Genomic DNA, 23948 nt, shown 5'->3' on the forward strand with positions numbered 1-23948 from the left:
AATCTAAGAACGGACTAGAAATTTGAAATATTAGTAAAAATATCATGACCACTAAGATTGTTTCGTAGGAGACGATCTTCTTCAACAATGAAAGAGCATCATTGCCAACTTTTTGACTGAATTCATTTGAGTTACCAATAAGGAAGAGTGAAATAACAAGTTCAACGAAGACTAGATCTGATATCCTCTCTGTAGCAGCTCTACTTTCTGACAAATAATAAATACGACCAAATATACGTACAAAGGCATTACTTTTACTGTTCCACTTAGCTGTTCCAATAGCAACAAGACTTGAAAAGGGCTCTGTTGTTTATACATATTAAGGCGCTTGTAGGACCTTTTGAGAAATGTATGTGTTTCCTGTAATAATCCAAATAAGGATATGGAAGCTGAAAGGCATTGCATCGTATCACAAATCACACGGTTGAAAACATGGGCATATAACACCACGTGTGAATATGGTTGGGGATTAACTCCTGAAGCCTTCTCGTGACGCTGTTATATTAACCACTCATATTCGAAACTGCATCAAATGAATTGACAATGCACTTTGTTATATCTAGTTCAGCTTCGTGCAATGTATCGAGGTTTGAAAGATACTATCTCCACTTGTTACACGTTTTAGTCACATTTCTGCTTCTTTCCTTCACTTCTGCTTCCTAAATATATCGAGTTACAATTTCACACTGGTCAATACTAGACACATCCATTGCAGTACCCATTAATAGGGAAAATTGGTTAGCTTTTATAATTTCATTGCAAATAATGTCCTAAATCTCTTTCTTAATAATACAGATTTTTTTTTCTATTGTACTCTTGCTTAAAAATATTATTTGTTTTCCCCTTCCACTTCCTTTACCATCCTCTTTTATTTTGGATTCATGAAAATATTTGCTTTGCTCAGTAACTTTCTTTAGATGATTGCTCAATGAGAATAATAATTTCTAGAAAGTTCCCATGGTTAACATCTCGATCATCTAAGCTGTATGCGCCCTCTTCTTTCCCTCGGGAAGCAAGACCTTGTTTTCTTATTAATTTAATCACATTAAATATCGATGAAACCTGCTACTAGAAGGATGATGATAAGTGCTACTAACTTAAAATGTACAAAACATCGCTATAGAACCAAATATATATATATATATATATATATATATATATATATATACATATATATATATATATATATATATATATATATATATATATATATAATTTGGGCCTGGAGTCCGAATTAAATAATTGAATATGATACAATCACAGAAATAGGTTATTTTATCTCTGTGGATCCAGTGTTCAGAAGAAACGATCAAATGACGCTTCACTTCGACACAAAAGCCGTTGCTGGTAGGAGCGTAAACCATTCATTGAGGAGAGGGCACCGGCCCGCGGGCCTGCAGGCCGGCAGGTCTGTCCGACGCTGTCCAAGACATTCCCTACATGTCATGATATCGAGAGTCTAGACGTGCTCCCAATTGAGATATGTTCTGACATACAGGTCGGTCTGAAGTAGACAAAAAAAAAAGTTTTTACAGAAGTGAACAAAGAACGCGTCAAAGGAAAGTTGGAAGTCTTAGTAGGATACTCCAGTTTCAACGTATCTTGTGTTGAAAATGTATTTTTTCTTCACGCTTGTACGCGTAAAAACCGAAATATATTGTCAAATAATACATCATAGCACATCGTGTGTGTGTGTGTGTGTGTTTTCTACTTTGGATTCACCTTCAAATCAGAGTAGTATGGGAATGAAGATCTGAGTAAAACACTTCCACAGATATTGAAAATTACTGAAACATGCATCAGATGGCATAAGCGTGATTTCAATTTACATTGATACGAACTACGAATCCACAATTCGTTGCGTTCAATTTCCGTGTTGCAATGAAGTATTTTTTTTCACTATTTCAGACGGTAGTATCTCTGAAAATATGTATTCCCCCCAACAAGTCCAGATAAATTATTTTTCTTACTTTGATGTGAGGAATTATCTCTTAGTTTGTTGGTAAAGTTCATTAACATCCTATGCATTTTTAGTGTTTCAGTTTTTTGTTATTGCATTGTGTAATGGTTTGCAGTGTAACATGCATTTTCACATGTGTCATTATCAAATTTCCAGATAAGGTCTCCAAAGCTAATTGATACTAATACCATTATCAATCAACAGCGATATCAATAATAGAAATATAGATTGATTTATATTTGTATTTGTTTTTCAGTTGCGTTGCTATACACTGATCTCCAGTTGAATTACAGACAACTTGACAGTAGCAGAAACCGCCCTGCAGAGGCTCCACCAAGGCATGTGATAAAACGCATCACGCGTGCACTGCTACCGTGTGCTTCATCTCTTGGTGTCCGTGTCAGCGCAGTGTGCGATGGACAAGGCGAAGGACCTAAGTGCATTTAAGCGTGGTCAAATCGTAGGGGCCAGACTACTAGGTGGCTCGATTTCGGAAGTGGCTACGGCACTGTCAATTTCAAAGACAACTGCGTCAAGGGTGTATCGTGAGTACCTGGCTTAAAGTAAAACTCCACGCACATGAGCAAACTGCCATAATCAGAGGTGTGTCGACGACAGGGGTAGGTACCAACTGGCCCGCATCGTAACACCTGATAGACGGGCAACAGTACGTCAAGTCGCTGAGAGGTTCAATGCAGGACAACAACTCCGTGTTAGCAGCCATACAATTAACAACCACTTACTCGTCATGTCGTACGGAAGCGATAGACCCGCGTGGGTACCCCTTCTAACCGTACAACACAAGAAACAACGTGTAGCATGGGCAAAGCAGCACCGCCACTGGACCGTGGAAGTGTGGGAAAAGGTTGCCTGGATGGATGAGTCACGTTTCACATTAGTGCATGTCGATGGACGGGTACCGGTTTGTCGCCAACCACACGAGGCAATTGATCCATCGTGTCAGCAGGGAATTATGTAGGCCGGTGGTTGTGGTATTTCCATCTGGGGCATGTTTACGTGTGACACGGTTCATCACATGTGAACGCTACCGCGATCTTCTGGATGACCATGTACTGTCATTTGCTCGGCTGCAAGACCCGAATGATGACCTCATCTTTCAGCGGGACAATGCGCCTTCCTACGACGCTAGGATGGCAGCAGACTGATTTGATGAGCACTCCTCTGATCTGCCAACACTTCCCTGGCCATCGAGGCCACCGGACTTCAATCCCATCGAATACATGTAGGACGCCATGGAACGACACCTTCGGGCTGTGGACTCTCTTCCCACCAACCTGCGGGTCCTGTGAGAGACTTTTAGCAGATATGGATTGATATGCCACAACAACACTTCAGATGCCTTTTGGAGTCCATGTCGCGGCGGGTAGCCGCCGTTATCAGAGCGAAAGGTGGTGCTAGTCAATATTAGGAAGGTGTCTAATTCAACTGATGATCAGTGTACATGACCAGTCCTACAACTTTAAATCGCGATCTCAAACACTGTAATGTCTTATGTCTTTTTTTTTCTTCTTTTTTTCGCGAACCAAACCAGAGCCTTGTTGGTCAAACAATGGAGAAAGGTGGAGGCATTTAAACAAAACAAAACAAAACAAAAAAATATAAAAATAAATTTGCTATCCTCTGTAGCTTTGTTTCCCAATGTGTCAAAGCTTGATCACAGCATTTGACACTAAAATAATTATGATATATATTGCCACGCCCATCTTGCTGCATTATTACTGCTATAGAAGTATTAAAAAACAAATATTTGTAATATCATATCAATCAGTGTAATCAGTGTCAATATGGTGAAATTTATAGAAGTTGTAAGTCAATGTCTCCTTGTCTATATTGAGGTGCAAAATTCCCGATCTTTCTTTTTCTTTTTTTTAATATGTTAGTTTAAAACTTACAAGGGAATCTCAAGACAAATGGTCAACCCTTGGCCCCGCATAGCGTAGTCTCTAAGGCTCTCGCCCTTGGTGCGATCGATCCCAGGTGCGATTCTGGTGGGGATACGGTCGAAAAAGTGTAGAAAGTTTTTTTTTTTTAGGCCAGACATCCTGAATGAGGTTTTCCTGGGTTTTCCTCATTCACACCAGACAATGCCGGAATAGTACTTTACATATAGTATCTAACATATGATGCCTACTGCTGCCTTTCCTCCCCAATCCTTTCCTTGTTCCCTTTCCCCTAATAGTGTGCTAGCCGAGGGACGTCATCCCTCATACGGTACGGCCTAACATGGCCATAGATGCTGAAAGCCCATAAATTTGAATCCTAATTCTTAAATGTTCCAGCCTGTACAATCCAGTTTTATACAACGAGTGCATAAATATGTCCAAGTGCAAGGAAATCATGTGGAACGTATTTCATGTGAAACGATGTTCTTCAGTTTCTAGTATGCCATACTTATCTACAAATGCCGTACATACGCATATTATACGAAACGATTATATACTGGGTCTCATATGAAATAGTCAAATATATATATATATTGCGAAACCAATTTCACCAACCTCTTTGTGAGCAAAATCTAGTCCTAAAACATGTATCGCAGGACTGTAATTGCCATTCGAAAAAAAAATGTCTTCCCTTTTCTATTATTCATTACCACTTGCAAATAAATCATAACTACTCTTGATTGCACAAGAAATGTTTTATTCCTAACTTTAGGCACATCCTAGACATATTTTGGTTATCGTTGTTCTTAACTCTACGCCAGTTTCCAGTGATACACATGGCAAAAACTAGAATTATATTGTGCATATATGGAGCTACCTGTTAACTCTAAAACTTTTTATTTTCCTCAAAACTCCCGAAGATGTATTCCATTATTTTGAAGAGCTGATACTTTGACCTAATCGAATTCGACCAGAAATGTCACCAGAGAGTTTTTTTTTTCTTTTTAAGTAGGAATCTGGGTCAAGTAACATGTATATCTTTTGAAACATCTCTGCAAAGCAAGTACTGCTACCTCTAAGTAAGACCTATCAAACTTAACAAACACTAACGTTTGAAACATTGACTTTAAAAGTAATCTCCTCTGCTGACCCAACACCGCGGTGCAATTGGAAAGTAGTTAACTTAGGTGGTGGAAAACTTCTATCTTGTAAATGAAAAACAATGGCAATCGATCCGATCTGCTGACCACGTATTATTAGGCAACTAAAATACAGTAGAAAAGTCATAACCTTTCACAGAGTGTAATAGCAGACTGCAGTATTACTTATCGGTGGTTGCATTAGCGTGATGTGTAACTGGCACAGTCCCTTTTATTCGTAACTTATGAGTTTCTTTTCTTCCCCTTTTTTATCTAAAGCTGATGAAGCTAGAGGGAGAACTTCATTTCAGTAGCACTGCTAGAAACAGATGACTGTGTAAACAGCCAATATCGCAAGCACTTTACAAAATTACAGACAACACGAGAGAAACTTTATCTATCTTCATATTTTCCTTCTTTTTTTTCTGTTTATTTTTTCTTTCTTACTTATTTTCGTTAACTCCTTAATAAACGTAAATGCATTTGGAACAACAAAATGCTAGAATATTAAGTAATATGTAATGTGATGCGTAATGGATGTTTTAGACACGATTTATATTATGTAACTAAAATGCTGCTTTAATTGAAATCTATACCAGGAAACAATAACAAATTATATATATATGTGTTTTAATATAAGTGAAATAAATAGTTTGTATGTGTGTCTGTCTGTCTGTGTGCGGCCTAGGGACCAGACGAGTGGACCAAGTGTTACCAAGAGGTACCTTACTCCAGGTCCCAGAAGAAGCATATATATATATATATATATATATATATATATATATATATATATATTCGAACCAGGGGATCTCAGGGGTGGGCGTTTTCCAGGACACGCAAAAGAAGTAGAAATTATCGATATTCGTGTCGAATTCACAGTTTTTACGGTCGCTGAGATCAATGGTGAAATTCTGATTGCCTTAACTTTTAAATTCACCCCAATCGGCAGCGGTCCGGGGGTCATCGGTGGGGTAGATACCGAGACATATAAAAATAATCCAAAATGACCGATAATAGTGTCAAATCCATAGTTTTCGCTGTCGCTCGGATGAATGGTGATACTCCCACAGGCCTTGACTTCCAAATACAGCCCCCATCCGCTAGAGTCACAAGACTTTTTTTTTAAATTCGAACTAGGGGGTCTCCGGAGGTGTTTACCGGGATATATAAAAGTAGTAGAAAATGACCTATATATTTAAAAAAAAATCGTTGTACAGTTTGTTTACATACATATTTAATCTGACCCATGTATGCGAAGAATGGTTATTTTAGCTAGTGTATATATAATATAATTGGTTAAAATGTGCTCACAGATCTCAAGTCAGCTACGATACAACAAATGTATAAATTGTGGAGTTAACATTTTCAAAACACAAACTAAAATTATGAGTTCCAAAATTGCAGTGTGTGTAATTGAATTATTATTATTATTATTATTATTATTATTATTATTATTATTATTATTATTATTATTATTATTATTATTATTATTTTAGTAGTGGTAGAGGGGAACTTGTATCTATCATATGAACATATCATAGCAACCTATTTTCAAGTTATTTTTAAGTATGTGCATACAAAATGATAAGTACTCTGCACAAGGAAAGTGACTAAAAGATTGCTATTCCAAAATCTTGATCATTAAGCGTTTGTTCTGTTACTGACAGCAACTAATAAGTCAATAAATTTCGACTTTTTCGATAACAAACGCTTAAGTTTTAAAAGTTGCAATTTCGATTTCAAAGAGTGTGGCTGTCTAATAAAGAAAGCATAAGCTCAGGGTGCGAATTACCGGGGGAATGAGGGGGTTTCCCCCTCAATTACATTTTGTTCCCCCCAAAGAAATAAACTGAAGTATCCCTACCGGGGATGCTCGCTTTCCCCCAAACCATGCTTAGTATAACGCCAAATTTCACTGAGTTTTGTAATTTCTTGTAAGTTTAATCTGCCAGCCGTATTTCGAAATGAGTGATGTAAACTCTTCAGATTTGGTCATTTCTAATTTCCCTACTATTTTCACCGTTGCTTAGTTGAACTATATAATTATGACAATAGTTGTTACTTGCAACGGTATCCTCATACCCTTCAGTTCGTCATCGTACGTGAATTTCAATATACTAATTGCGCACAACAAAGTAGCATATGGATTTATAAATGCTCTTAGCGGTTGGCCAAGAAGCAAACAAATAATTCTTCCATCATACTCGGGCATGTCGTATTCATCCTCTACATTTGCATTGATTATCATCTTGTTTTATTTTATTTATTTATTTATTTTTTTTTTTTGTTATATTTCATTTTAGTTTGCAAGGTTGCATAATATTTGTAATATACAATAAATAGAACAAGTGGACTTAATAGAACATAAGTTGACTATTATTGCCTGAAAATCACTGCCTTTTACAGTTTACGGAAATTAACTTTTGAAACTCTACTCAAAATCTGAGTTATATATTCTCTCGTGGCTATATGTTAACGTACAGCGGGGGACACTTCTAAATGGTACAGCCATATGGAGATTTACGGCTAAGGTGTACCATTTAGAAGTGTCCCCCGCTGTACATGCTGACGATGCGTCCGTAGTGAGCAGACAGGTTAGTGAAGGTGAATAAGCGCAATTTTTTTTTTTTTTTTTTTTTTTTTTTTTTTTTTTTTTTTTTTTTTTTTTTAGCATTTGCTAATACGATTGATTGTCCGAGTCATTCATTGTCCGTGTTTATATAAGCAATTCGACTGGAGTGGGCTTTTTAAAGTTAGCCCTTCACTTTCCATCTTTCTTTTCGCTGTACAGTTTGCTGTCACGCCAATAATGCTGTTTGGAAAACTTCAATGTAATGTTTATACTTCATTTGATAACGTAGCACAGAGTGAATCAACTCAGCCGTAACCTAACAGTAAAGTAACTGTAAGTGTTGATTTCTTTAACTCCGTCATGGAATCGATATTTGAAAAAAAAAATGGAGAGCGCAGCATTAGCGAGAAGTAGAAGCACAAGCTTGGAATTTGAATTGAGAGCTTTCAAATATTTGGCTTTCGATTTGACCTTGATGCCAGAAATCGGGACCAGCAACAATCCATTTCTTGTATGATAGGCTAAACGTTGATTTTTTTTTTTTTTTTTTTGTTTAAGTAAGTCTGGTTTAACTGATAATTTTAGTGTTTTTCGTAACACTCAAGTAAGTTTACTTTCGCAAGGCTGTGTGTAAAAATGCAACGTGGAAGATTTCAATATGAGCGAAAAAAAAATAGCATACGCTTGTGATCATGGCTATCATTTCGGCCGAATTATGAAGTAAATAAACCCTAGAGAGCTACGAGCACAAGAGTGAGTACAACATTTAAACACATTCAGATAGGTTTGCTGTGGTATGTACATGTCAAACTATATATACATAGTTTTATCAGTATATTTATTGAATTAATAAATCCTTTGTCTATTACAAATGTCATATCATACGTATGTGTGTGTAGGGGGTTTAGGCATTATAGTATCATTTTGAATTATTGCACCTTCAGACTCTGCATCAGGTTGGCCTAATTTTATCCCCCACCATATAAATTGTCTAATTCGCACACTTCATAAGCGAGTATGCGATTCATAACTTTTCACGCTTTTACTATATTGTTTGTAGTCAAAGCTAAATATAACCATTATGTGATCCGCATAAAGTACATTTCTTTGGAACTCATCGGAAACAAATTGTGCCGTAAGTGCTGGCGAAAGTGTGTTATCCTTAACTCACCCATTGACACGATTCTTTAATTTCTTTGAATACCCTAGAGAAGTCGCAAGTGGTCTCGAATTCGATTTCCGGTGGAAACACTCAGTCAAAAAATAAGTAAAAGTTATTCGAGGGCACCAACACTCAGTAAGACCTAGTACTTCAAGTTTTTTGATATCAATAAGTAAACCAGCTATAGTTTAGAAATAATTGTAGTAATTGTGTGTATACTGCTTAGCAAGTTCTGAGTGTTCAAGTGGGCATTAAGTTACCCACTTTTCATTTAGTACCATACATTGTTAGAGTGATCGAAATGGCTCCTGAAGCCTGGGCTCCATAACAAAAAATGAAATGAAATGAAATATTTAAGTTTTACGTCCCACGGTTATGCGGGTTAGGCTAAAGGAGACGGTGATGATGAGAGATAAGTGAAATGGTGGAATGAAGAAAGTGGGAGGAAACGGGAGAACCCCAAGAAAACCCACGAGCACGGTGTTTGTCCACCACAAAGTTCACACGGCGCGAGCTGGGATCGAACCAGAAACCCCCAAAACCGGAGGTGAACGCTCTACCACTGAGCCACCGCGCCCCAACTCTACAACAATCATAGAACCAGTTGTCCTCACGTGTGATGCATCGGAAGAAATCGGTACGATTTGTTGGAGCTGCTTTCCGAACACACACTTGATGAAACGAGGAGCAGCAGAAGTGCACGAGCAATATTGCCAATATTTCATGGTGAACTAGTGACAAAAAAAAATACCACAGTAACTATTATTCAAATTAAACATCAATGACATTATCAAAAATACAAAAACAACAACAATAGCATCACAAATGAACAAAACGAAACTTGGGGCAATCCGACAACACTGTATCCTTAGCAGAGACGACACTGGCAAAACTATTGATGGAGGTTGACGACCGGAACACATCCTCGCGTTGTATTGGATGCAAAATCGATCGTTAAGGTTCAAGACTCCTTGCGATCATTATAGTATATGCAATCCTGATTTCGACATCCGAAGCTGCTGAACTGAATAATTACTTTTCGTCAAGTTTGTGTATGTATTAAAAAAAAAAAAAAAAACGTTAATTGTAACTTTTAATGATTCCCTTCCTTGGGCTTACACTCTCACCCAACGGGACACACTTCCTGTTTAAAAACCACTACACATGGAATATACAGTCATCTATTTTGTTTTTGTAAAAGTAAACTTTAAATATCATCTAATTGCGTCTTCAGTGTTAAGAATCTTCTGAATGAAGCGCTCATTACAACTTGCATGACTGACTAGTCATAGAGTAAACTTGTACGTACATACTACTATATTATTTTTGTTCTATCCATCAATGTGCTCAAAGTCAGGTGCTTATATCATTATTATTATTATAGATATTACTTACGTTATAGTTTATACCAGACCTATCATATTGTCGGTTCACCTCCCCAGTATTAGTTGATATTGGAATTTCGATTTCGCTTTCAACTCGGCTTCAATTGACTTATGTAATTTGTACGGTTCAGAGAGCATTGATTGTCCGTTTTGTCCAAGGTACGTAGCTATTTGATGTCAGATCTTTTTTTTTTTTTTTTTTTTTTTTGTATTGTCTATGCAATTCAAATGTTCATACAGGAAAATAATAATAAAGAAAAATGTCTGTCAGAACAAAGTGAATCATACATTCACCATATAATAAATGCTCTCTTTAAAATTTGGTGACGCTGACAAGTGACATAATGTTTTCTGTCGACCGTAAACACGAATTTTAGTTTACGCAGATTGCAATTCTGTTGGTGTATTTCATGTGCAATACAAGAAGAAATGTCCTAGAGACTTCAAAGAAATTACACTGTTCTTAGATCTCTTGTCGACGTTTTTGTGTTGAAGGCTTTTTCTCCATATCTCCATAACGTGTTAAAGTTGCATAACAACAACCAGAATAGAAGATGAAAGAAAGAGAGATAAAGGTAAAAAAGAGATAAAGAGAATAATTTTGCTGAAACCATCCACGTGCCAGGCACACGGGTTCGACTCTTTTCGTTTCCGCCATTCCGTTGGAGCGAATTGTCTGTTGGACCACTGGAGCGTGACTTCTAAACTCACAGCGCATGAATTCTGTCATAAGAAGATGAAGAGAGCAAAACGAATGAATAATGCTACAAAAACATCGAGAAGAAAGAAATGAAGAAAAAATAAAGTGTTCGTGACACAAGAAGTACGCGAAGGTTACTCTTCTGTGGATATCAACAAATGCATAACAAGGATTTGTTTAAGTGGGTCATTCAGCGAGCTATTATCATCTGACTCAAGAAGAGAGAAAATGTAATAGTGGTTAGGATGAGAAACCACAAATGACGAAAGAGCTTCTAACTGAACAACAGGAGTGCATGATTTTAAAATAAATATTTGAAAATGATTTCGATATTCTTCGCTCAGCCTTTGGTAAAACAATCCATTTGGTAAAACAATTTCCATGTTTTAGCCACAAAACCAATTCATTGTATCATCTGGAGTGTCCATTATTTGGTATATAACAGACGAAACCAAAATAATATGTTTGCATTATAGAATATAACACGCTCTGAATTCTGATCCTGAGAACTGATACACGTTTGAATTTAATGAAGTTCCCGAAAATGTTCCCATCTTCTCTGAAATCCCATCTAAATACAGTACTGTAGTGACGAAATCATGACTTAGTTAAGCCACTTATGTAGCACCTCAAAGTGGCAGTTTAGCTCCATCGTAAGCAAATAAATAGAAAACCAGTAAATTAAATGACAATAAAATATAGCATTTATCCTTTCTTAAACCTCACCGCTGAATTATAAGCAAAATTATGGGTAGCGTACAGCTAGAAACCTACATTGATATATATACTATGCATCCTTAACATTTCTGTCAGCATCCGTATGTACAAAATATCTGCCCACACTCGCTTCGAGTCTGCAACAGTGTTGTTCTCATCCATAGATAATAATGTTTAAGACAAAGAAAGTTTATTTATTCTGAAACAATTATCATTTTCAAAATAGTGTCTTAGCATATACATAAATGGCAATTTATTGTTGCTTCATGAACCTATATGTTATGATATTAATCGAATTGAAGCTAAAAATTAACTGTGTTCTCTTTTGATTATAATTCAACTACTTGAAATAGAATGCAATACATCCTTCCAAGGAGAGATTATGAAGTTAATGAATGAAATTCATACTCATTTAGAATATTCTCAAATGCGAATCTATAACAAGAGAATTCTTACGTTTGCAATGTAGTATCTGTCAAATAATAAATTCAATTCCTCACACTCAACCAACATTATGCAACTGACAATGTAATAGAGCAGTTTGAGTTGTCTATCTTGATATACTTTCAGTATATACTATTCTATTGTGTACCACAATGTGTAATGAAACAACATATTTAATTAAAGCACAGGGAATATTGTGTACCACAATGTGTAATGAAACAAAATATTTAATTGAATTTTAAAATGTGTATAAAATAGGCAATGTATGAAGTGGAGGCAGTTTGAATATTCTTTAGGGTTCATAATCCAATGGAAAATTTAGAGTGCCTTGACTTCTACAATGCAAATGACCAGCTATGACTTCTAGAACTAGGAAGACTCAGAAAGAATGTGCAAGAATGTTGACATGACGGAAAAATCATATACATACTACCGGATTCTCTTCCGGGTATGGGAAGTTCTATTTTGACGTCGAAACTCTGCGAGTCAGATTTTTGATAATTAGTTTTGTCACTCCGTCATTCTGTCCATCAGAGGTTCTGCTCGTCATCGTTACCAAAAGTAAGTGATTGTGCATTATTAAAATTTGTTTTCTTTTCTTTTAAATTTTATTTTCTGAGTTTAATTTGGAGATAGATTTCACATATTTCGAAGTATTCATTCCATCTACTTAGTATTCGCTCTTACTTTCTGACTTATTTCCTTAATCTATTTCATTGAAATAATGTATCTTATTTGTTATTTAATGTTCTAAAATATCATTCTTTTATTTCCTTCCTTTGTTTCCAAATCTTCATTCATGCTCATGTATGCTTATGCTTTTGCTTTTATCAAACTCTCAACTTAAAAAAAAAATCCTAATTCATAATTTTCTCTGAATTTGATTTACCTCGTATTAAACTTTCTCTTTCCTAGAATTTATCCTTTGACTTCCTGAGTTCCACTATTTTTTTTCTTAGCTTGCATTTTTTTTAAAGGTCTCAGCTACAATTTCCTCTTCGCAGCCTCGGATAATGCTAATCTCTTCAGAATGTTTCTGTGTATAAAGGTATTTTTTGCAACCCGTTTTCAAATCAGAACTATTTGATTATAGATACGTCCTCCTCGAGTTTAAATCATTTTATCTTTAAATTCCATTTTCTTTCTTTCCAATGCTTATGCTCTAAGTTAGTACGATCTTGCACATTAGTTGATGCTGTGAACCTGCAATGTCGTTAGGAATAATCCTGTTTCCTCCAACTCTTAACATAACTCGCATAGTTCAGAACATTCTCGTAACATATATTTTATTATTTCTATTACATTATAATTATGTTCCAGATAGCCTTTATTTTATATTTTATACAAATAGTTCATAGTTCAACATATGCTGAAAAAGACATCAACTGCTCTATGAATTGTGTTACATCTGAAACTAATTGATTTTATTTGAATTATATTTACTATTTCTTGTCGGTTGTGATGATCTATTGCTTTTATTTACTCGTTTTACAGTTCCGTAATTCTCTCTGTAAAAGTATTGGCTCCTTAGCACTACAAGAAGAGCAAAACAAGTCAAATTGTTTTATATTTTAGCAATATTAGTTGATAAGTGTAAGTGACTATCTGTGTAATGAGTCCATAACTGCCGGTCCTATATGTGTGGTATCATTAATTATAATTTTAAACAATTCCTTTATTTCAACTATTAATTTCAACTGACATAACCCTTTACATCTACAAGCAAAATGATCTCTTGGTACTACCCTAATTTTACTGAGATTGTCTAACCACGATAGTGGATGAGCGGACTAGAACCTGCTGTCGGGCAGAACGCTCAGAGAGAAGTTATCTTAAAATTCACACTTCTTATATTTCATCTAAATTTACCGCCACTTTGAAAATACAGTGAAAATAAGAATAATACAAAATACATTACGGTATGGGAATTGGCAAATCACTTGTCAAGAATAAATAAATTATTGTAATTTAATACGGGAAGCGAAAACGAGAGGTACATCCAATATAATATTATGTGTTTATTTATTTTTGCCTTTTTTGAAAATAATTCTTTACTTGGTTTAAGTAAAAGGAAAAAAGGAGTACTGTTGACAAAATCTAACACGGACTATGTTGCTACTTTTTCAAGTAACACATTGCCACACTTCGTTTACATATATTGATTTGCGAATTCACTGTCCATTTATGTTTGCTTAGATATGACGTTTTATGAAGATCAGAGCAAGTAGTTGGGGAGACCTAAACGAATAATCACTCGTCGAGTGTGTGTTGTGTATTCATTAGGTCATAATTACAGGAAATCAATTCTCCAGGACCTCCTTCTGATCCAAGTGGAAATAATTACTTCGCTTCACTCTACCAGCTTCACTTGAATGCCTTCTTCACATCAATATGATTCTTGCAATAGCCTCGCCACCCACTACAACCAAAAGGCGTCATGACAGTGTTTGGATGACCTCGTATGTAAACAACATTTCTAACGTTGTCGACTTACTAGAGTTGCTATTCCGTGCTGTTTCCTAATATTTACACATTTATGCTTTTCTCTTTCGCTTTTCTTTGCTCTTCTCAATTGAATGTTTTTTTAACTTTATTATATATTCAACTAGGTTTTCATTGCGATTAACATATACAAAAAAATAGTTGAGTTAGTAAATACAGAAATACAACTTCGATCTTACAAAATCGTGAACATTGTCTATATGTGTATTGTTGCTTTAAAGTCGCCATTTTCAACACCGACTCTATATAATATTCTACAGTACACACATCACAGTTCGTGGAATCCAAACCGTATGTATAGCCTTGTTCAAAAAATCCTGGCCACCCACTAGTTTTTGAGAAGCCTTGCAATCTTACCTACATTTAGAACTAAATCAAATAAATGTTGACTGTCTTTGGATATTATTATATTATCTTTATGAGGATCGACATCATTAGAATTGTGTGAGTATGACCTTCTAAAATGATGGATGGTCAAGTTTTTTTTTTTCTTAAAAAAAACAAGACAGTAACCACATTGGGAAAGCGGTACTAATGTATGATATTTTCATCTGGAGGAAAAAAATCTGTAATATCATCTAACACCAAGTTGGATGGAATCTTGGAAACCTGAATTTCATTTGTTCGTTGGTTGGAGCTGAAGACCTAGGCCATATGGGACATTCATCTACAGTTTAAGGTGACATAAACCATTGCGGTGACTTCATATTTCAAGGCTCACCCAAAGAAAATAAAACCTGAGGTCCGTCGGCAAAGGTATGCTTGCTTGGTAATCACTAAACCATCGGAACGGCTTGAAACTTTGGAGGGAGAGGCTTTCCGTTGGGGACACTATGTCGAAAAGATGTAACAGCTTTTTTCAGACCAGCCATCCTGAGTGAAGTTTCCTTTAGATTCTTCATTCACACCAGGCAAATGCCGGGATGGTAAGCCTAGCTAACATAACAGTCTCAGGCCGCTTCCTTCCTTTCCCATTCCTTTCTTCCTCTCTAATTTCCCGAGCAGTGTGATCTCCGAGGGACGTCATCTCTTATATGTGCGACGGGCTAACATGGCCATATACGTATGCCGAAAGCACATAAATCTAATTTCTAACCCTAATCCTTGGAGAGATGCTAAAGATGGTGGAAGCGTAGCGCTGGCAATATTACATATGCATGTGCCGATACCAAGAAACTTTAGAGCGTTAGCTACACCCCGTTCCTGGCAACATCGACCTGATTGGAATGAAGACATGGCTTGCATTACTTTAGAAATGACATTATAATTCTATTCAGTTTCAGTTACCACTCGTGAATAAGTAGAATACGTTCACTAGAGAAGATATATCGGTAATTAGAACGAATTATTTTCAATATATCGCGCTTTGTGAGTAGAATTACCTGGTTTGAAATCGCAACGCCAAAGATTATAGCCTACTAATAAGTTTACAACATAGGTGTTAATTGTATCTTGCTAGATTTTCATGTAACATGTAATAACTTGAAAATATTTTTTAAATAATCATTCAAGGCCAGAGTGATAGGACACTTGAATTGATTTGATTTCATCTGGTTTGGAGATCAATTCAACATCAAGATTATATGAGACATGGACCTACAGATTAATGTAGGAATCGTATGAGCATCCGTCGGGAATCGAATTCAAACACACTCGAATAGATTCCAATTTGTAAAATTCAAATCAAATTCAAAATGGTGGATTGCAAGATAACACATTAATGATATAGCATTTGATTTTATTTGTCAAGCTAAGTGAAGGAAAAACTAGCACAACTAGATTAAATGTATACACTTTTAATATTAATTTTGTTCCATGAAAACAAAGCCAATCCAAATTCAGAATACGTATTCAAATAGTTGGTAGAATAGGGCTATGCGAAACTATCTATTCTTATTTTATTGTTCTCAAATAACTATAATTATCTTAGATTTTGTAAGCATAATTAAATAGTAGCACCAATTAAGTTTAAAAGAATAAATATAATTTTCACTTCACAGATCCAATCATATGTCGTTATTGCTCTCTCTTTACACTAGTGCCACTTAGTACAGTCTTATTCTTTCTCCACTAGCGTTCAATCCGTTTTGCCGTTCCTTATGATGCCTATCAGTGGCGTATGCAAAATTTCATCAAGGGAGATGTTCTAGGGATACTATTTATTTTTATTGTTATATGTTTTATATTGTTACTCTTATTAATATTTGTTGTTACTGCTACATATTTTTCTATTGTCGTTATCATTACTATTTGCTATATATATACTATTTTGTTGTTATTGTTATATAGTTTTTATCCAAATATATTTATTGTTTTATATCTTATTTTAGACTTGTGTTTCTATCTTACATTTTTGTTTCTTACATTTTGATATGTGCATTTTTACATTTTATTTACGGCAGTCTGTGTTTAAGCAATCTTGTTGATCATGACGGGGACAAATATCCTCGTTCATGACGTTCCCATTAAACTGCATTCAATCATTTATGTATTTATTTACTAGCATGTATTACCCGCTTGGCTGGGTTGAAATAAATAATTTAAATGCACATCTTCTTATATCATGTAGTTTATTGTCCTCAATATTTTATTGTTCATTGCAGCAAACATGTTTACACACTTTTTGTTAATGTTTGGGAACGTTATGATGTAGTAACAATCTTTTTTTTTCTTTTTTAGTTGTAAATTAAGTGATTTGTGTTCTAATACTGCAAAAATAACTTTTTTTTTCGTAATTCAATTACTGTCACTGTTCATCTCGGTGACAACAAGAACTTTAGATTCAATACTAATATCGGTCATTTTTGACCATATCTAACTATCTATCTATCTATTTATCTATATATTTTCCCTTCCCTCATGTTGCGGGCCATAGCATCGGAAGTTTCACCGTTCATCTCAGCGACCCCAAAAAATGTGGATTCAGCACTAATATCGTTCATTTTCGATGATTTTTTTAAATATATCTTCCTCCTCCTCCCCCAACTTGCGGGAATGCACACCACACGGTAGACTGCAATAATACAAGTAGGTGTGGATACTGTGCCGGACCTCACAATACCCGAGCCTGTACTAATCTTCAACAACATCCGAAATGTGCTATCTGTAATGAGCAACATCCACTGTACAGCTACAGGCGTAAAGCGAAACCAGAACTTGCTCAGGAACATCCTGAATTGATCGTTCCACTGAGGCCTCCGACCCTGCCACATAAAACTCCGTATCCGCTCAATACTCCTTTTAATCTAGATCAACTTCTTACTTTCTTAACACTAGCGTTACAAAACATCCATTCGTTTATCAGACCTCATATATTCCAACAAATAATACTTGCTGCCAAAACTACAGTCCTAGTATTATTTCACTGCTACTTTACTTTCACTGCTACTTATTCTGGCAATAGTGTGCACTTTCATAAATCTCATCCATCGATATTCGTGTTATGGCTCTTGACTTCATGTTTCTCAATATACGCTCCCTTCCAAAATATATATATATATATATATATATATATATATATATATATATATATATATATATATATATATATTTGAGCATCTCCTCTCAGAACACCACGTCACGGCATTCTTACTTAACGAAACCTTTCTGACTTCATCTCATTCCTGCCGTTTACCACACTATACAATGATCCATCCAGAAAACACTGTTTCTGCACTACGAGTCAATGGAGGAGTAGCCATTGGTTTCTCGCCTTCTTTACCATTTCGCTAGCACCACTACAACACAACGCCTTCACCAGAATACCTTCTTGCCACAGTTTACTTTAGAAAATATCGTCCTTACACTGGTTACTACATACAGTAGACCAGGGCACCCCCTTCCGTATCAATTTCTGCAATACATCTCGAATACCTACCGTTCGTATTTCATTATGGCCGATTTCAATATGCACAGTCGCACCAATCAGGAAAAAACAAATCTTCAGAACTTCATCACAGCTAACACCACAGGCATTATTGTCCATCTCCCTCAAGCTACTCACACCACGCCTGACATCGTTATAGTTTCTAATAATAAAATCACTCATTGCACCGTCGAAGTTCTTGACCTTCTCGGAAGTGACCACTCACCTATCAAATTAACACATCAATCACGTTCGTTGAATACCACACGTTCACCACTACCACCAGGGACTAGTTTACGACACACCATACATCTCACGGACCCTACTACAGAATAAGAGTTAGATGCTACAGTTGACAGAATCACCACTGTCATTCAAGATGCAAGTAACTCCTACGTCCCAACTTCTACAACTACTTCATTTACATCTCATATTCCTCCGCAATATCTCACTCTAATCAAGCGCTCACGCCAGACTTACAAATTTGGGAATTTCTCCAAATTCGCAATCCAGAGTCATTACATTATCATAGACAACTCCAGTGTATGATCCATAATTACATTAAGGCCTACAAACTTCAGTGCTGGATAAAGGTTTGCAATAATCTCTCTGACACTACTCATCCCAGCAAATATTGGAAACGATTCAATACACTATGTGGAAAGTCTTCCACAACAAAGTATGTTCTCTTACTAGGAGATACTCCCAAATCTACCGATACTGCCAAAGCAAACCCTTTCGCCAACCATTTACAGACTATATTCACATCTACTACGACAGGCAATGCTCCCCATGTGGTCGACAAGCTTAACACTTCATCACCACTACTCCAGCCGAATATTCACCTGCCAATTCACCCATAACAATACCGATCACCATACAATAAATCACTCAAGTCGTTCACAAAAAACGTAATACAGCACCTCGCTTAGACAATATAAAGTATCGACATATCAAGGAATGTCCTGGCAGTCTGTTAGTCTTACTTGCACATATCTACACTTTTATATTCCGTACTGGATACTTTCCAATATCTTGGAAGACATCTAAAACGCTAATGTTCCTTAAACCTAATAAGCCTCCACAGGATGTAGCTTCTTACCGTCCCATACAATTAACTTCTACATTTAGCAAAATCCTGGAACGCATATTAGTTAAACATTTACATTTGTAATTGACCAATCGCAATATTATTCCTTTCAAACAAACAGGCTTCCGACCATAATTCTCTATAGATGATCAGCTTCTTTGACTTACGTCACTCATCACTCAGCAATATAATTCAGTTCAGCTATCCTGTTTGATGCTATTCGATCTAGAAAAATACTTTGATAAAGTGTGGCATACTGGGCTCATATACAAATTCCATGCATTGCAGCTGCCAATAATATATATTCGTTTCATTTACAGTTTCATATCCAACCGCCTCGCATACATCTCAGTGGGCAACAGCCTGTCACACCTATTTTTCTACTTTCTGACGTACCCCGAGGTTTGGCCTTATCCCTATTACTTTACGTACTTTATGTCGCCAACATGCCTAGGTTTCCCGATAGGATCCATCTATTTCAGTACACCGCCTTCCTTGCTTTATATAACACTATTCCACAAATAAACCATGCCTTATAAACTGCAATTAACCGCTTCACCTCCCGGTGTACTTGTTGGAAACTTACAATAAATGCGTCTAAAACCCAAGCTATTGTCTTTGTACCACCACGTCGAAGATAAAAAGTACGTCAAAATCCTCGGCACCTCTCACTTCATGTAGATCATGAACCTATACGACTTAGTAACACAGTCACCTATCTTGGAATTACTTAAGTCCGTCACCTAACATGGAACAAACATCTTGCAACTATCACGACGAAAGCACATAATTGACTCAATTTACTGAAACGTTTAACTGGTACGACATGGGGACTTAACGCACAAACAATCTTAAATGCATGCAAAGCTTTCTTACGGTCAGGGGCGGATCTAGGACGGACTTCTGGGGGGGGGGGCGGTCGGCGGTAATACTGCTACTTTTAAGAGCTCCAAACTTGTTATGGATGGGTTTATTGTTGCAAAACTTAATATATACATTCACAGCATGGATAGCTGCATCATATGAATTCTACCAAAAGCTTTAGATCCTCGAAAGACACGCTTTCCCTATAGCCTTCCGTGTCCGATTTCCTAGCCTCACCCAGGAGCTATACCAACGCATAACTTTCCCCACATTGCAGTATTACCTCGAAAAACTACGACTCACCTATTTCAACAAACGTTTCGAAATTCAGCACCCTTTACTTCATGATACTATGCGATACCTTGTTTTGAATCCCACGACACATCGCAATTCCCATACACCCTTGTCTTTACTGTTTATGCTCTATCAGTACACTTTACTTCAAGAGATCCTTCGCTCTTAATCATTTCTGACTACATTATTGATAAACATCTTCCGCTCATTCATCCATCATATCCTGCACACTAATTACCTTTGTCTACTCACTTGGGCTTCCACTGTTCTCATCATCGCCTAGAGATGCCCCTAAGCAGAAGATAGTTTCATTTGTCTGATTAACAAAACCTACGTCTTGCCTTGTACTTTGCACCTCGCCTCATTCTTCATCCTCATTACAAACTTATCAAAATTTCATTAATCATCTATATATTAATTTTGTTCTACTTATCTTGTATATCCTTTTAAAATTTTCCCTATTATATATATTCCCTATTATATATATATATATATATATATATATATACGGGCGGATCCAGGATATGATCAAGGGAGGGGCTGAACCATATTTTGCCGTTTTATCCAGTGTAAAGCAGGATTGAAGCCCATTTTATCCAGTGTATATCTGAGCGTCAAGAAGGGGATGTAGCCATATAGCCGCCCCTTGGATCCGCCACTATATATATATATATATATATATATATATATATATATATATATATATATATATATATATATATATCCATTAACATTCAGTTATTTGTTGGAGACATAATACTAAATAATTTCCATAAAGCACATAGACCACCAACTGTACCTCGCACCTAAAGTCCTTTTCGTCCCTCACCTCACAGAGGGCATAATCTTCTTATAGGTTGCTACACGCTTTGGCGAGCCGGTAAAAGAAATACGCGTTACTTATTACAACAAAACCGTTATGATTATTTTGATGTTTTGTAGCAGCAGATCGCAGTCATGGAGGTTTTCATGACTGTGCATTTGCTTCAATAATCGGAAAGGTGAGTGAACATTTATATGTAATATACGTTTTTGATGCTCAAGAATTGTAGGATGGATTTATTCAAACGATCGATATATACTGAATCCTTACTGTTTTATGTTTTATCTAAATTCGCTTCCCTCAAGCTTGTATATGGCTTTTTTTGGCAAGTCTTTCGCTTGCAATAAGCTTAATAAGCCTTGCCATTGATGAGTTACTCTTATACTTAGCTTACGTTTGAGGTAATTTGACTTGAGTTTCACTTTTGAAGACAAGCTTGCCGGAACCCTTGTTCTGATGTAACTAAGTAGCTTGCCACAAGCTTGTAGTAAGCAAATTGGCTTGCATAGTAGAGCTTGTGGCAAGCCAATTGACCTACAAAGGCAAGTTTGCCGCAACCTTGTAGCTAGTTTAAATTGCTGTCTGGGATAGATTCAACACTAATATCCGACCATATATATATATATATATATATATATATATATATATATATATATATATATATATATATATATATATATATATATACGCCCTCCCCAAGTTGCGGATTTGAATTTGAATTTAAACGGGATCGAATGTATGACTGTTAATCTAAGCGACCCAGAAAACTATAAATTCGACACTGATAGTTTCCATTTTCGATATATATATATATATATATATATATATATATATATATATATATATATATATATACCCTCCTCCTAAGTGGCAGGCTAATTTTGGATTTAAACCAGATCGGAAATGTCACTGTACATCTGAATGATCCCAAAAACTATGGATTATACACCAATGTTGATCATTTTCGACCATTATTATATATTTCCCCTCCCCCTCCTCCGTGCTGCGCCACACGGGACTGATAATCTCAGCTACTCTTAAAATATGGATTCCACACTAATATTAGTCATTTTCGATCAATTTTAAATGTTTATCCCCCTCCCCTAAGATGGACCCTGCCCAATTTGGATTGAAACAGCATCAGAAGTGTCAGTGTTTCTCTCATCGACCCCATAAACTATGGATTCAGCACTAATATCAGTCATTTTTTATCATTTTTAAATTTCGCGTTCTCTCCCCCACCTCTACGTTGCATCGTCAAAGTAAATAGCTTGAAGTAATCCGTGCCTCTAAGCTCATGTATCTGAAAATTTGATTGAGATCGGTCAGGTGGTTCAAGAGTGATGAAGTTACAAAACCAGTCATTTTTTTTGTACATATGTCTCTCCCTTCCCCTCTCCTATGTTGGCCCGTCAAAGTGAAACGATAGAAAAAGACCCAAGGCCCGATCTTCATACATGTTTAAAATTTGATGGGGATGGATGTGTGGTTCAAACGTTATTAGGTTTTATTAGTTTTCATTTATACGCCTCCCTCCCCTCTCCCACCCCTAGGATCTACCGTTTATGAAATTTAAAAAATGTTTCCAGGTAAGAACCTCACGTATCTTGAGAATTTGACATCGGTCGGATAGTTCAAGAGTTATTAAGTTACAAAAATAGCCACTTTCAGTTTTATATAAATTGATTTTTATATATCTTTCCTCCTTCTCCTCTCCTACGTTACTTCGTCAAATTTAAATCATAAAAAAACGATTGCAGTCTTGAACCTCATCTATGTTGAAAATATGATTAAGATCGGTCGAGTGGTTCAGGAGTTGTTAAGTTTTATTTACTTTATATCCCCTCCCCCTCCCAAACCCCTCACTTTTACCATCAAAGTGAATAGCCTAAAACCAGCCCAGCCTCGAACCTCATCCATGCTACAAATTTGATCGAGATCACCCGGCCGGTTCAGGAGATTCAGATTCACAAACATAGTGATTTTCAATTTTTATATATATATATATATATATATATATATATATATATATATATATATATATATATATATATATTAATATATATATTCTAGGTGAGCCTGCGCTCACTATACAGCACATCATTAACATATGAGCAAGGAATATCCTTGCCGTTCCTCACAAAATCTGTAAATGTCCCTTTACAGACAAAGTTAAAGACGTTGTTATAAAAATCGGCAAATTACACTATAAAAGGGAGATTTTTTTTTCGATTTTTTTTTCAATATCTCGCACCGTTGCCAAGATTTGGGCCTACTTCTGGTTGAAATTTCTAATTCATGTATGATCAGTGTTTTCATATGTATAGAAACGCCATGTGCTGACTTACGGAAACGTTGCATGGATTGCGGCCACACGCACAATTTACGAGAAGCTATTACTACTAGAACGACATGCTTTCCGCATTGCATATCGAGTCAAACTGCCTAGTCCTACAGCAGACTTGTACAACCGAATACACTTTCCTACACTCCAGTTGCATCTGGAAACTTTGTGTTTCACATACAT

The sequence above is a fragment of the Thermobia domestica genome, chromosome 6 (genome assembly GCF_964235325.1).
Source record: "Thermobia domestica chromosome 6, izTheDome1.hap1.1, whole genome shotgun sequence".
NCBI classification, from domain to species: Eukaryota; Metazoa; Arthropoda; class Insecta; order Zygentoma; family Lepismatidae; genus Thermobia; species Thermobia domestica.